Source organism: Haliaeetus albicilla, chromosome 12 (assembly GCF_947461875.1).
Source record: "Haliaeetus albicilla chromosome 12, bHalAlb1.1, whole genome shotgun sequence".
NCBI lineage: Eukaryota > Metazoa > Chordata > Aves > Accipitriformes > Accipitridae > Haliaeetus > Haliaeetus albicilla.
The window spans coordinates 41,284,178-41,300,304 of record NC_091494.1 but is presented as its reverse complement, the minus strand read 5'-3'; positions in this window follow the sequence as shown (position 1 = coordinate 41,300,304).

Sequence of the window (16,127 nt, the reverse complement as noted above, 5' to 3'; positions counted from 1 at the left end):
CCCCCAAACAATGCTGTTATAGAACATGTCCTCACAAAATATTCAACTCTTGCACATTTCCATTTTGGGCTTGCAACCAGGTGTGTCTGAACTCTCTGCAGCAGGGTTTTACCCAGCGTGATTCCTGGAACATAAATGCAGCTCGTCCCCATGTGTTTTCCCCAGCAGCTTCAGTTCCTGAACACGCAGTTCTTTCCTTGCGCATAAGTCACCTACATGCTGGAAAAAACCCAGAGAGACCCTGCAAATAGCTGCCTCACATAATGTCCTCCAACATACACAGGCATCTTCTCTTAGATGTCTCCCTTGGATTTCTTGGCTTAGCTGTCTCAAAGGCTGGGATTGTGCGTGCTGTTATGTGGTACTCTGAATTTTTTTGACAAAGCAATGGGAATGGAAGGAGTAAAAGCTATGGCATCCTCTAAGCTCACTGCTGTGTGATCTAAACCAACAAATAGTAAGTGGAAGCAAACAGGACATTTGCTTCAAACCCCCATACCTTAGCGTTCTGGTCCAGAGCAGTAAACGCAGCCCAAGCCTGCAATGGTTATTTCTTTAGCATAGGTGGTAGCAGCACATTCCGCTGATGCAGAATGTCCCACGCTCACTCTCACAGGTGACTTTCTGCACTTTCACAGCTGCTTACTGAGAGTGGTAAAAAATCTAGCGTTTTATAAATTAGTTCTTCTGTGAAAAATGCCAGGGATGGCTGGTTTTGTATGATCTTGCCTCTTGGAAAGGTTTTGGACTGGATGATTTCTTGAGATCCCTTCGAGCCCTACCTTGTAGGATTTTAAACATCTTTATTTTCATTCCCATTGCATCAAATGTTCGTCTGTCTTTCTTTCCCAGGTCATCAGTCTACTTACTTCTTCTTCTAAGAAACAGCATGCCTCTCTAATGCAAAGCATTAAAGCCACCCCACTAATCACATAAGGGTTAAAAACATGATTGGTGGGCAGAGACCCCCCCTTTTTTTCTGCAAGGTTGGTTGAAATTGTGAATAGAGACTGACAGCTTGCCTGAGTGTTTGTGGTTCAATTTGAAACCACAAGACCCAGAAGCACATGGTTTAGATTCAGTGTCTTTCTCTAGCTAACACGAACCATTTGTTCAAGCAGCTTGGCTATCTGTTGGAGAATAGTTTTGCACCAGGATCAGCCTTGATTCACCCCAGACAGCCGAATACATTCAGATGGAAACCCAAAGAAAAAAAGAAAAAATTTCCCAAACAAAGGCTTGCATTTACTTTTTCTTGTTTATTTTTGCAGCTTGTAAAGGAGCTACTAATATCCTGGTTAAAAAAAAAAAAAAAAAAAGAAAATCTGAAATGCCAATCAAAAGCAGCGCCAAATTAGGTAGTGTTTACTTCAAAAATACATTTTGCATTGCCTTTTTTAAGGCAAATTCCTGTAAAATAGTAATGTCAGGGAGGGCATGGAAAGAAGAGACTTAAGTGACTCGAAAATATATTTAGACCAATCTTTTCAAATTTGGCTGTGTAAAATGAGGCACATAATAAGCCTAAAGTTTAGTCAATGAGCTTTCACATATAAAGCACTTAAATATACACCTAACACTAGTCATGTACTTTAAGTCCACTGTCCACAGAAAACCATAAGCTTAAGAGCTTTATTGCTTCTAATGAATAGCAGAGAGGTTAAACACCTTTGTGTAAAGTTGGAAAATTAAAATACACAAGAAGGAATGTCCAAGTCTGGACATTTTGCACCGCTACAGGATAGTCTCCACATGGTATCCATAGGTCCCAGCCACCTTGCACAGTGCTGAATTTACTTCAACTCCTCTAGAAACCAGGTGAAAGCATCATTACCCAAATTATGTAGAGCCATTGAAAAGATTTGCTAAGTGGGATCAGTATTTGGAAAGTCCAGATTTCTTGTCTACTCATTGATTATCTTCTCTGTACTTCTACTAGCTTGTCATTGTCATATTGCTTCTGTGTTACCCATCCCATGGCTGAAACAAGCTGATGCTACTACGGAAAGCAGGAGTTTCCACAATAAGGCATTATATGCGCAAAAACTCTATGCAGAGGAACAGCCCTTACAGCTTGATAGGAAGTAGATCATACATTGAAGTCACTACCTTTCATACATCAGCTTAGAGAAAGACAGAATAAAACTATGCATATTTCAAGTCTGAAATAGGCTTCCAACTACCACCAAGTACTAAAAAGGGAAGGTGAACTAAGATAATATTCACTTCCTCGAATTTAAGCTATCTACAATCTGGCTAATTAAGCTAGACTCGCAAACATCTATTTCCATTTCCAAAGACTTTTTCCATTTCCAAAGACTCTTAGACAGCTGCATTGCTCTCTGGTGGGGTCCATCCAGGCAAGAATTTGCCCGGCACAGGAACATGCAGGCTAATTTGCTTTAATAAACCAGCTTGTTGGTTATACACTCGCACACACACTAAAATGAGATAGCATCATGGCATTCAGGCCCACTGAGAAGTGAAAGAGAGGTAATTCGATGGATTATTGTGGTGAGGCAATAAACCAAGTGTTCAGTTACCCCAAATCACAGGTATCAGGGCTGAAATGAATTCTCCTAAAACAATTTCCCATCATCTAGCCCTTGGGATTATTTGTTTTATCTTTCTCCTTCTCGATATAAAACTGGTTCCAAGATATTACATTACAATACACAGAACCACCTACTGTACTCAGAGGTGGAGTACCTTGGAAGGAAGAAAGAATACTTCTCTGCTATGTCTCTCTATCTCCTAGTTAGGAATAAGTGACCGTAAAATCTGTGTATGTGTGAAACCACAATATATTCCCCTGTTCTGTCATTAAAAGCCACTCACAACATAAATGTGAATCAGAGGTGGGAGTGCATTCACCGGCAGGGAGGAGCAGGCGATTATATACCATGAGTTTACTTCCAAGAAAAGATTATATTTCTGGGAATTCAAAATAACATACATTTTATTTTATTATTATGGGAATATTGAAAAGACTTCTAACGTTACTGCCTTTTAAGCTGCTATATAATCACAGTATAATTTTTATTAACAAAAAGACTTCATAACTTCAGAGACGTGCAGCAGTCATTGCAAAGCTAATGAAGTGTGCATGAGGCTTTTAGGGCTGAGATACACTGTAGGTATATCAGAAAAGCTGCCTTGGCAATTTTAAAGCTGAATAGAAATGCAGGTTTACTGTTAACGTCTGTTGTTTAAGCCATTTGGCCAGGCAACAGGAGTGGAGCTATCCTGAGCTATTCACCAGAGACACACACTTAGTGAGCCCCCTTCTTTTCTACTTCCCTCCTATTTCTTCAGACCTCCGAAAGGTTTTCAACCCTTAACTTGTATGATCACCTTTTGTGAAAAAGAAGCCTAAAATAATGGTGGTTTGCTCCTGAGGTTTGTGTAGTAAAAGCAAGTGTGCGAAATAACCTTCTTGAAATGGCACGAGTAGTTGGAAGGAGCAAATGCTCCAAGTACTTGAGCCCTACAAAATTATCAAAACTAAAATGTAGTGCTCGGAGTAGGGTGAATACCATTCATTCCTACATCAGCATGTGCTAGACTGTGTGTGTGAACGCTTGTGCTAGTGGCTGGGGAATCTGTGCGCAGGGAAAGGAGTCCACATACCATACAAAACAGTGCCAACGACATGGAAAGCCATCTAGGAAGACTGAGCTCTTAAATTATGAAGGCATACATCTGACTCCGAGCAAGGAGTTGGACAGTAGCATTTAGAATACCGTCTTGCCTAATTTGCTTTTATATCTGTTTATTTTATTTGGACACTAGTGGGTGCTTGTTAGTCCTCACCATTGTGACTGCTGATGGCTTTTAGTTTCTTTGATTACAGCGGGTTTTATTTCACGTATCAGTCAAAATCTGCTGAAAAAGGGAGAGTGTGTCCCTGACATTTGCCATGTGCTCAAGCAATAAATAAGCCACTACACAGTCACATGGAGAGAGAAGGAGGGGCTTGGCAAGAAGATGGGCTTGTTGAGGAGGCTGGTTCTGTCTTGAAGAAAGGCAAAACTCCTTCTCCAGATGTGGAATTTCCCTTATGTACTGTCACATAGGTGAGGCTGGAATGACAGCGTTGTGCTTCCATAGTTAATTATTTTGCTGTAGATTTACAGTGCAAAGAAGGCATCGTAACGTACCAAGAGCCTTACAACATGACAGTCTTTTTTTTAAAACATAGGAAGGATAAGCAATGCAAACTGGTTAATTCTTAGAATGTTCTGTTTCCATTTAGTGTGTTTTGCTTGCAAACGTGGCTTCAAGTGTCTGGGATTATCAGACTCCTTTTGATGAATGATATTATGACAAGTTACTTCTACTGTTTTTTCTATTGGGAGAAATCATGTTTATGGAAACAGAAGGGAGGAAAGATAGCTTCAGGTTTAGGTTTTACTTTCCTATAAATAAAGCCTTCTGAACTGTGTCTCATTTGGAAATGGAATCATTTTCTGTAACAAAAATAATAAAAAAATCAGGATGATATTTTACTAAAATAAGATTAAAACAAAAAATATTAAATTAATAAAATTAAATAATATCACTTTTACCAGCATGGGAAACTTTTACTCTTAAAACGCTGAAAGACTTCAGTGTTATAGCTCTCAAGAGAGCCCAGAAAAGTTTTCCCAATTTTAATGAAAGTGTGACTACCTCCTGTGGATAAGAATAAAGAGCCTGGTCTGTGACTTACAGCATTTGTTCATATGAATACAATTAGTTCAATTCTTTGTACAATCAAGTGGTACCCAACAGAAACGAGCCCAATAATTATTTACAAACCCTATCATTCTGGTTGTGGCCTTGCTTATCATACACGGGGTGCAGTTATTTACACCAGTGCGTGTGAATTACACCCGTGGTTCAGAAGGCACCTGATTTTCCTTCGGGTTAAGGCTCCTTTTTGCACATTACTGGAGCATTGTGCAGCTTTATACTCTGTATGTCCCTGCAGGCATCTGTCCGTTCTTCACGACACACCTTTGTGGCAGGACAGATTTTGGACTCCAACCTGAATTATGATGGAAGATTCAGCCCTACCTGATCATCAACGCAGGATTTTATTTCGCTATTACACAACACGACTTCTTTGCTTGAAGGGAAGGGGATCTCCGCGAATTACAAAGGGGAAATATTTGCAGTAGCAAAGCCACGAAGAGACAAGCTGGAGGCTTTAAGGTTTTGCGCAAGCTCGAGCGCCGAGGACATCGTCTGCTTTTCGGTGGTGCGCAAACACGAGGGAGGGTGCGAGGGGTGCTGGTGACCTCAGCCACCCCAGACACACATTTGAGTCCAGGTTACAGCTGACTGGAATCCTGAGGTTTTACTGGCCAGGAGCCAGTTTGAAACCCACTCAAGCCACCCCAGTATTTTATAACATTGTAAAGACGGTATTGTTTGAAACATTTCAAAAATTCTCCGCGCAATCTGGCAGCCTTCCAAAACCGTCTTAAATGAGCCAAAACTATCAGCAGCCACCCACCTTCCTGTCCATTATCCTCTGATTAATGACATTCCACCAACAGGGTCCGACATTCAGAATCTCCCTGCTGCAGGACCTCTGCGTAAATATGATCTCTGAGACCTGTAAAGTGTCTGTATAGTTTGCAGCTGTGTTTTATAGGGGGTGTCTCTTTGTCATGTGGTGACCATGCAGGAGGGGGTTCTCCGGGGGTGGAGAGAGACCAGGGCTTGCAGCATCTTGTAAAACCTTAATTAGACATAGCAAAGCAAGAGAAATCAAATCACGCTGGAGGTACGATACTCTGTCATCGGTTTTGTGCTCCTTATACAATCACCTTGTACCTTCTGAGTCAAAACAGCCGTAATAAGAACAACCATAGGAAATAGCTAACAGCCGACCTCCTCAGTTGGAATTAATTACTGAGCACATTTAGTTCCATTAGGAAGAAGAACATCGATGTTTATTTCCTGTTACAGCTGCAACACGTAGATGGTAATTAGTTACAGGATCAATGTTATTTAGACATCTTGATTAATGCCCGTGCTGCTCCCTTATGCGATGTGGATGCAGGATATTTTCCAGGTAAGATGCTTGGAGACAGACTTTGTAGTACCTATGTCAGCCCGGGAATAAAGATAAGCTCTTCAGCAGCCAGTGCTCTTGCGTATGCCCTGTTCCTGTGACAAATGCCCAGTACGGGAAAAGGACAATTCAGAGAAAACCTGGAGAAGTGAGAGATTTTCTTATATCTATTGGACTTCTGTGAACACTTAAAGGACTGGCTAAACTATCTCATTTTCATTGGTGGATATGCCCCAGAAATTTTCAGAGGTGATGAATCAGGTATTGGGAAAGTGAAAAAAGACAAATGACCTTACCCTTTTCATCAATGTTCCCTCCAATCTGTAGGCTTAACTATAGGTAATTTTGATAGCCAGTAGTCAAAATTGTGAAAGTTACAACAGTGCATAAATGTAACCTCATCAGCTGATAGGATTTCATACAATGCCACTTTGCAGAATAAAGAAGTACTCCTACTAGTCATAAAATCTTGAATTAGTATTTTTCATCCATATGACACTTCTTTTTTTCCCCCTGTAATATTGTATTACCTGACTGCCTGGAAAGGGGAAATTCAAGGTAAAACCACAAGGAAAAGACACTTTACTTTGAAGTCAGAAGTTCACACTTACAAAATGTCTCAGAATTTCTGCATTGCCCTGGGCATGTGACAGAAGATGAGCAGAACATCTGGTTTGTGATTTCATCAAGAGCTGGGTATTGAAATACCTTTAAAATCTGGATCTGATGTGCCTCAGCTCTTACACAGAGGATCATTTCTTCATGATAATTTATTTTCCTAAAGCATTAATTTTTTTGCAAAGTAGGCACAAGGGGCGTGTGGTGGTATGCTGTACAATTCCTTCAGCAGATTTAGGTTTTATGTCCTAGGTATATACGCTCACCTCTATTCCGAATTTGGTGTTACATGTTTATAGACAGACATTTCTGGGTGCGTGCGTACTTGAATCTTTGTCTGTGTGTTTATATGTACGTATATATTATCACGTCTATATCGATATAGAGAAAAAGTATGTATAGGGGCACATCATATAATTTTTAAGAAAGCTTTATTTCCATGAGAAGCTACAGAGTACATTTGCACTCAGCAGTGACTCATCTTTCTAACTCTTTTTTTTTCTTACTGCTTAATCCAAGAAACTCTGACTAAGTCAGCTCTGCCACGTCCCAAGTGTAGCAGGGATTCCTCACAGTCCTTGATGCAAACAGAACTAGTAATTCTCCTCAGAAATAGCAAGAAATTGCTATTTGCGGGCTCATGCTTTACGCAATGATGACCTTGGCTGAGGCAACCCAAATGGAAAGGGCTGCAGCGCATGAAGTCAATGCCACTGTGGTAAATAAAGGCAGCGCCAGGAAGGCACAATTTCAACATCGCCTGGCAGATGAAGCATAGCTGGGCAGGGGCACTACGCGTATGAGCTATATTTTCTTAACAGCAGTCTGGGAACCTCATGGCACTATGTCATAGTGAGACAGTCCAGTTTTGTATCTCAGCTTGTTGTTTTTATTTATTTTTTTTTTAATATGCAGACCCTTTTAATGTTCTACACAGCCATTAAAAAGAACTGTTAATAAAAACTGATGGGCTACAGAGATAGACTGGAAGCAGAATGGCAGCTATTTGTCAATGGCTCAGGCTAATGTAACTTCAGAGGATTTCAGGTATTGACTTAAAAAAATTAGAAAAAAAAAAAAGGAGAGCCCATTTCAGCACTTCAACTTGGCATTAAGAAATCATTGAGTGAGACAGGTTGTAGACCATCATTTAGACACACACATACCATTTTAGATAGTAAGAGTCAAATTAGGTGCATGCCTACAGCCCATAAAACCCAACTACATGTGTCAAGGCAATCTTAACTCAATCAAAGTAAAACAATGGAGCTCGATTCATGAAAAAGGCTAACTAACCTCATGGCAGCTTGCTCAGACCGCTGATTTGTAAGGTTGGTCTGTCTTTTTTTCCCTGTAAATCCTTAAATAGCATCATGAGTAGCCAGTACCTATCAAGTTGCCTTAGTTGATCAAAAGACATTACAAAATCAGTCTTGGAGAACCCCAGGACCCAGATCTGCCTTTTTCCTGTGGACAGACGATCCTCTTCCCAAGAGGGGATCCAAACCCCTCCAGTTATCCCTGAGCTCTCACTGTCTCTTTGAATAGGGGCACTACTCTCTTTAACATCCACCACAGCTGCATTTTAGCACCCATGAAATAGCTGCAATCATTTCCTTGCTGGATATGCAATGTTCAAAGACAGTTACATTTTCACCCCAGACCCATAACACGAGGTAAGAGTGGATCTCTCAAGGAATTTGCCATAGCTTACTTAGCTTAATTCTAGTGTCTGCCAATGGTGTTTTTTCTCTCTGACTTTTTCCACATCTGTTTACTCTGTGGCTTCTTCACTGAACAGGCTGTATACTCATTATCATATGAAATAATGTTTTATTGGAAGAAATATTATCTCAGAAACACACTCTAGGTATATAAGCTTACTGTTTCTCCCTGGGTTCTCAGCTTTCTTTCATCAGGACAGTTTTGTTAAAATGATATTACCTCTCTTGGGCGTACTTCACAGGAGCTTTATAGTGATGATGAATAAAACAACTGTGGCGAGACTGCAATAAATTAATTGCGCCATTTTATATGAGTAAGAGAATGGGCAGGAGACCTGAGACTGAAACACAAATCTGACTATGACTTGGGATTCGTGGTTGAAAGACTGGTATGAAAAAGAGAAAAGATGTCATAGCAGGAGTGGGAAGGGGGTTTGGGGGAAAAAACCAAAACCAGCCCAGCACACTGCGGTTAATAATAAGCAATTTGGAGTCTCCATTTCCATTCAGCCAAGAACATGGAAGATCTGAATTTCTAATTTAGCAATTGCATTTTATATTTTATGAGATGCAGGAAGTTTTTATGAATCTGTGTCTCCGCCTGTTATTGGCTGGAAACGGATTGTCTAACTGTATTACAGGAGCCCTCCAAAAATCAAAGGCTTCTCTGAGAGCCAAGACGGAGATGCCAATCTCTCTCGCTTTTGTTTTGTCTCAGCGAGGAGCTGAGTTCTAGCACTGCTGCTACAGGTCACTACCTACACTGACAAATTTTGCCATCTAGGTGTGCTACAGCTCCGCATGTTGCTCCGTTAGCGTAAACACCAGTTTACTCTTAGTCTGTAATGGGAAGGCTGAATTTTGTCCAGTTTAATAGAATATTTAACAAATAGCCCAATCAGCATGTGCAGGGTGGAATCAGAAATACTCACAAAAATTGAGTCCGCAGAGAAGAGAGACAACATGTGTTGGACCACAGTGTCAGATAGGACGTACAGGATCATCCTCCTGCTGTGACATGTCATTCAAGAAAGGCAGCCAAACAGTATGGAAGCAATCATGAGAATCAAAGGTGAGCATTGCTTAAAATACCAACATCCACTCCTAATCCACCAGGTTGATGGGCACAATAAAATATCCTGTTAAAGGTGCAGCCCCATGTTTTCGTGACGGTGCTTGCTCAGCGTGCAGGGAAATGCTTTTTTGTGCCCGGCTGTCCCTAGGGCTGGCCTCGTTTCTCCTGGTGTAGGCATTAATCTGGATTGCCCTCGGCCTCTCCCCGTCCCAGAAGAACTGGGAGGGAGTGCTGGGAGGAAATCCGGAGCAAAGTATTTGTTTGATAGTCCCAAGTTTATTTACAGAGGGAGAGAAGCCAACTTGTCAGACACCATTACATTGCCGAAAGGGAAATGCACACTTAAAAGAAATGTTGTCGGTGAATATTTGGGCAAGGGAGCATTTTGCACTGGGAAGTCCCTGGACATGCCATGACATGAGGTCCTGACTATATTTGGGCTGCAATTGTTTTGCAATTGGGTTGCTGTTTTTTTCCTGTGGTGCGAGAAGGCTTTTTAAAGGTCCCAGTAAGACGCTTTACTCTTAAATCCCCCTTTTCCGGCATTTTTTTTTTTTTTTTTTTTAGATTAACATGCCCGTCCTTTGCTGCTGCTGTCTCTCAGCTACTTCAGAAGAGGTAAGAAAGCACCTTCCCTTATTGCCGTCAACAATGCAGGAAGGACGTAGAGTAGAAGGGGAGGGGAAGGAGATTTTGCCTGTATCACGGTGCGTAACAAGATCTGTTATGGAGTCGTAGCGTTGAGAGAAGGGGCATGGGACAGAGAGAGGGGTTTATGCATCTCCCACATCAGGGCAGTGATGGGGGGAGATTGCCCTGATGCAAAGATGATAAGCAAGTACCCCTCAACGGGAGGAATCGAGGCAGCAGAGCTGTGCCCTGTGTGCTGACCCAGCCCAGGTTCATCCCACCGGTGGGTTTCTTTCATGTCCCACCTACACCCACCCTCCAGCTCCATCAGGCTCAGCTTTCTGCAGATCTTCTACAAACATTTTGTAATGCGCCTTGCAAAGCAAGCTGGCCGCTGCTCTTACACAGAGGGGTCTGATCCTGCTCCGTGGTTCGGCACAAGGATTAAGGAGGCAGAAGATGGTCCCTGGGTCTCCTGCCGTCTCGGCTTAGGGTCGACGTGGGTGAAGGTGACGTGGGCTGTGGTGGTCACTTCTCCCACCCGTGCACGTGAGACAGGGAACTTACTGCTGTGCATGCAAGGCAGATGCTGCCTGCCAGCCTGGCCCCCCAAATCGTTACGTGCATTTAAGGATTACAGTAGATTGGTGTATAATGGGCAATAATTGTATTCATTTTTGAGACAGATTTCAGAGAGTAACTGGCCTGGTAAATCCTGTGGGGCAGGAACCATGTTACAGCTGTATCACCACATAAAATTAATTTATGAATTACTACTGCTATGAGATGATTAACAAGTTTCCTCTGGTCTCCTTTCTTCATACTTAAAAGGCGATTTTAACATTCATTTTTAAAGGGAGAGCATGTTCCAAACTACATCATTTTTAACAGTGACATACTCATCTGATATGTTAACACATAGAGCATTCCTGAGACAAATATCATTGCTGATTATTCACTAATTTTCCAATCAAGGGGCAAAGCCAACACTGCTATTTTTAAGTTGCTGTCATGCTTGCCTATTAATGCACTGTCAGAATCCAGCTTTTTAATCTGAATATAGCTATTTTAGATATTGTGAATTTTGTGCGCAAACCCCTGAAATTTCACAGTTGCCAAGTGAGCACGTGACATTTTCTGCAGGATTTGATCTGTAGTTCTCAGAATCAGATACTGTTCAGTATCTGAGTTGAACACGCGTCATTGCCAGATAGGCAAGAGTTAGTGTCCTCAGCTTCCAATGAAAAAAAAAAAAAACAGCCCAAAAACCAAACCAGAAATGTAGGCACTGAGAAGGTAGAAAAAGGCTTAATTTCTTGAACATTTCTTTTTTGATTTTTAAAGACTTCCTGAACTGACTGGCAAATGCTTTTTCCAGCATTTCGTCTCGGGACAAGCTGGGAAGCGGGAGGTAGGATTTGGTACAGGGAGTTATGAAGTGTGCGCTGTAGTGACGATAGGCAGGTAACAACTTCTGGTGGTAATACCAGGGCATGTAATGGAGGCTAAAACCAGAAAAGGCCTTCTCCGTTTAACCAAAGATCGGTGAGAGAGTTTGGTGCCAGCACGCCGTCAGGCATCACCTGATAGATTACCTCTGATTGCTTCACAGGGCTCAGGCATTGCCTTCTCTTAAAGGTAGCCGAGCGTTAGAAAAGCATTTGGATGTTGGCTCAGAAACAGACGGATGGGGAGATGACAAGGTTTCTGCTGGTGGAGCTGCAAAAGACGTAGGGAAAGTTGTACAGACTCTGGTGGGAGAGGTGAGAGAAACCGGCATCGTGCCCTACTCAGAACTTTCCAAATCGGAGTTTTTGCTGGTATTTCGATGTAAAGTTTTCCTTTCTTTGGGTTGCACGGTTCATACACTTTCTGAACGTGTGGTCCGGTGAGTTATGACTCAAAGCAGGACAGGAGGTGGTCGGGTCCGACACATCCAAACCCTCCTGCCTTCCTGCTCTGCTCAAGAGTCCCTTCCGCCCGGAGTGCAGCGCTTCCCTCTGGAGAAAATATCTATAGAAAACTGTTGGGTAAAGAAAGCTGATTCCTCCTCTGTTTGAAAAAGACATTATAACTTTCTTTCTCTTTCACAGCGGGAGCCCCTTCCTGTAAATAGAAGGCAGCCCTGTCGAAACATTGGTAATAAGATTTTAACTATTTTCTTTGGACGTTTCACCCCTTGCCCCCTTCTTTGTGGATAGTGGTTAAAGTGATAATTAGTAAATTCTGGTACTCATCCAAAAATGCTCCAGCGCTGCGATTGTACACAGATACACAAGAAACGCATGTACACGGATTGTCAGCACCCCACTTTCTGACATTGGTAGAAACAAAAAATAATGGTGTAGACCCCCTGCCAGAGACTGTAAACATGCAGTTATAAAAGAGTACATTAAATGGTAATGACCTCACATTTATACAGTGCTTTTCATCCAGAAGAAACCTAACTGCTTTGCAAATTGCCAAGCGTTCCTAAAAGTCACTGCAGGGCTGCTAATGGGTAGCCGCTTTGGGACAATTTAGGACAGGAAGTGAAAAATACTAAATTCAGTAGAAATGAAGGAAAATTCAAGGATCCCCCAAAATAGCTTGTTTACAAGAAGCGCAGACTAAAAAAGCGTCGAAGCTGCAGAATGTGCGAAGGATTATTTACAGAATGTGGAGTGGATTATTTATGTGACATAGAAACTCCAGTGAAGATCAAAATAACATTGTATGAGCAAAAAGTATACAGCAAATTAGGACATTTTTTCCAGGCCAAGTTGGATGTGCTGACTTTACTGTACTGCATGTCAATGCAAAGGTTCATTTAAAGGAGTGTGCAAGAATGGTTTCCATTTGTAATGCTAATTTAGTCATAAATTCTCCAACACAAGACACAACACAAGACCAGCTCTATGCCATTCACTCATGTAAAACGTTCCTGAGGCTCCAAATAACCAAAGTTTTGGTGGGGGTCACAGAAGGGGAAATAAAAGGAACTTTATTTAATTGGCTGAATTAAACCTGATGAAATTTGAACTTCTTGAGAAAAATTAAAGGCTGCTATTTTTCAGTTTGTGGGAGCTGCAGTTTGGGTGAATTAAAGCACAATTTTCCTACATGGGCCAACTCACCTTATCTCGCTACATCGCTCCCAATGAGCCCCAGCCTCCCATCTCACTGGGGGGAAATGGGACATCACAGGAGGGCACAAGGGCCCAGGACAGCCACTCAGGGACTAGAGCTGAAATACCCTTCCAAGAAACATCGAGATGATCTTTCTGAACAGGACTCTTTTGGACTTTTGATGAAATGTTTTAGCTTTCAGTAAAGACAAAAATCTTTAATGTTTTCCAGGATTTTTTTTTAAATAAAATTCCAATTTTCTCCAGAAAACAAGGTATTTTATTTGAATATTTTCATTTTCTTAAAAACCCATTTTCTCTCAGACCAGTCTTAGTTTAGTGGGAAGGGAGCCAAGAACCAGTGCTGAAGAGGGTAAGCTATGGATTCAATAATTAGCTCAGGCTTTGCTCCGAATTTGCCTTAAATTAATAGTATATAACACACTTCAGGGTAGTCTAATGAAGTATTTATTTATTCTTTGACTCTACTTTAAATAAACTTTATGGAACTAGATGGAATTTGATAGAAAGTAATTTTTCCTTCTCTCATACTATTATAAATCTGTAGGAACATCTTGATCTTCTGTGGCACCCCAGAGAATAGATTCTTCATTTCTATTTATCATTAGGATCCATCACTTTGTTGGAAAAAAACCCATGTTCCCTCCCTCCCCCCTCCCCCCCCTTTTTTTTTAGGAAACTTAGACACATAAAAGCAAAACAGAGAAGCAAAGCAAAGCACAGTCAGCATTAATTTGGCAACAGGGAAACTTACTAAAACAGATTTTATTGTTTAAAACTGAGACTGAAGTTTTCCTTCTATAAAAAAACAAACCTCTCTGACATTTGTTGGAAATATTGCTAGCAAATGGATCATGTATTCCATTGCACAGGAGATGCAATTAGATTTCTGCAGGTTTGTAAAACAAACTATGGTCTAGGAGTGCTGTCATGGAACCAGTGGTCTGATTTCCAGTTGGATAACTGAGCTTTTAATTAGGGCTCCAGTGGTGCAACTGCTTTGCAATTTCTAAAGCTGCCTAAGGGATTTGAATGTCAAATTCTGATTAAAGTTATTGTGAACTGAGCATGCTCTAAGAGGATTTGAAACTTTTGGCCTATATATTCCCTTTGTATAAGAAGGAAGGATTTGCTTAGTGGAGAAAAACTTTAATCTACTGGAGGTATGAAAAATTACTGAACAAGATCCTCTGCTACTGTAAATCAGCATATTTTATCCAATTTCAGTGGAACCAAGATGATTTTTAGCCCCAAAGTATAAAAGCCACTGTCTTTTTTCCTTCTGGCAAAGGAAGAACCTTGTGGAGGCCACATAAGCCCCCCTCCGAACCGAGGGGTTCTTCGCCTTCCCCCTGAAGCATCTGGCATAACGATATCACACTTTCTGCTTTGGAGAGCTTTTCACCAGGATCTTCTCTCAGACCTGATAACAGATTATGTGTTTCTGCTAACTGTGGAGAGTTCTTTGTCTATATGGCATTTCCAAAACTGGCAGAGAGTGAGAGGAATGATTCAATAGTCAATTTACCTTTCAAACTAAAGAGTCATTGCCATTTTTGTTATACTTTGGAAATTATTAATATGGACTGTTTCAACCGCTTCAGTGATCCCCCCCACTCCTGCTCTAAATGGCTCTGTTAGAAGCTGCTCAGAATCTATCCTTCCTTTTGTAAAGTTTTGATTTCAGGTAACAGAAGAACTCCCAAAGCCAAACGAAGGATCTGTAGCTGATCACAGCATCTAAGTCAGGGTCCCATGCTCATTTCAAACAGGTTTTCACAGTCTTTTACCCCTTCCCCAAGTCCCTGCTTGATTTTCTCTGTTGCTAAATCTGAAATTCCTTTACATTTTTAATTTCCCCAGGGGTCTTCAATAAGGAGGGGACCCTCACGCTGAAGCTGGTAAACGTACCTGCCATTGACACCCTGTTCTCTGATATCGCCAACACTTTCAACAAGCAGCACGACGATCACTCTGCCATGATGAAGGGCGCCCAAAAGCTGAAAGAGGTTTCTGGCTGCGCTCCCACTGCTAGTCTTGCAGCCTGCATAGAGGCTGTGCAGCAGGAGCACGGTAAGCAGGCGAAAGCTAAGAACAAATTGAGGCCAACATTCAAATAATGAGGACCATGTGAATTAACAGCATTCTCATGGGGGCTGCTGTGTCCCAGTACCCGGGTCTGGAGCCTGCTCAGAGCCCCCATCATTGCTACTTCGCATGCTGTTTGACACAGTATAGATAGATTTCAGATTTCATGGAGATTCTGGCCATTTTTATAGCTTGTTTCTACTTTATGGTACAATATAACGTTTCCGACTGGGCTGGCTGATCTTGAAAACACATGTTGTGAGACTTGGCTTTTCTAGTGCTATTTCACGTGGCACTAACCCCAGCCCTGCCCTGTGACGTCTGCCTTTGCGATTCTGCAGAACCAGCCCTGAAACCTGTGGAGAGCTGATCAGGAGAACAATGAGGTGTCTAATGGAAGATTAGGATAGATTTGCAAGATGCTTTTCAGAAAAGACTCACCCAATACCCTATGCTTTTCACTAAATGAACAAACAGAAAAGGTAGTTCAAATTTAACCAGGTGGACAGACTATTGATTTCACTGGAGGGAAGGCAGAGCAGCTGTGTCAGGGATGATTTTGGCCCTGTGTGCTTAAGGAAGTCCTTAATGGAGTTATATATGAGTCTATTGGGTTCTTACTGGCAAACGCCTCTATTATATAGTGCACACACACATAGAGCAGCTACAGTGATAAGGAAACTGGAAACAAGCTTATTTTATGGATGCTTTTCAGAGTCAGTCACCAGAGAGTTATCACATCATGTGTTCCGTTTTGGAGAAACAAAAGTGTTTAGACATCCCTTTGTTGAACTCCAACC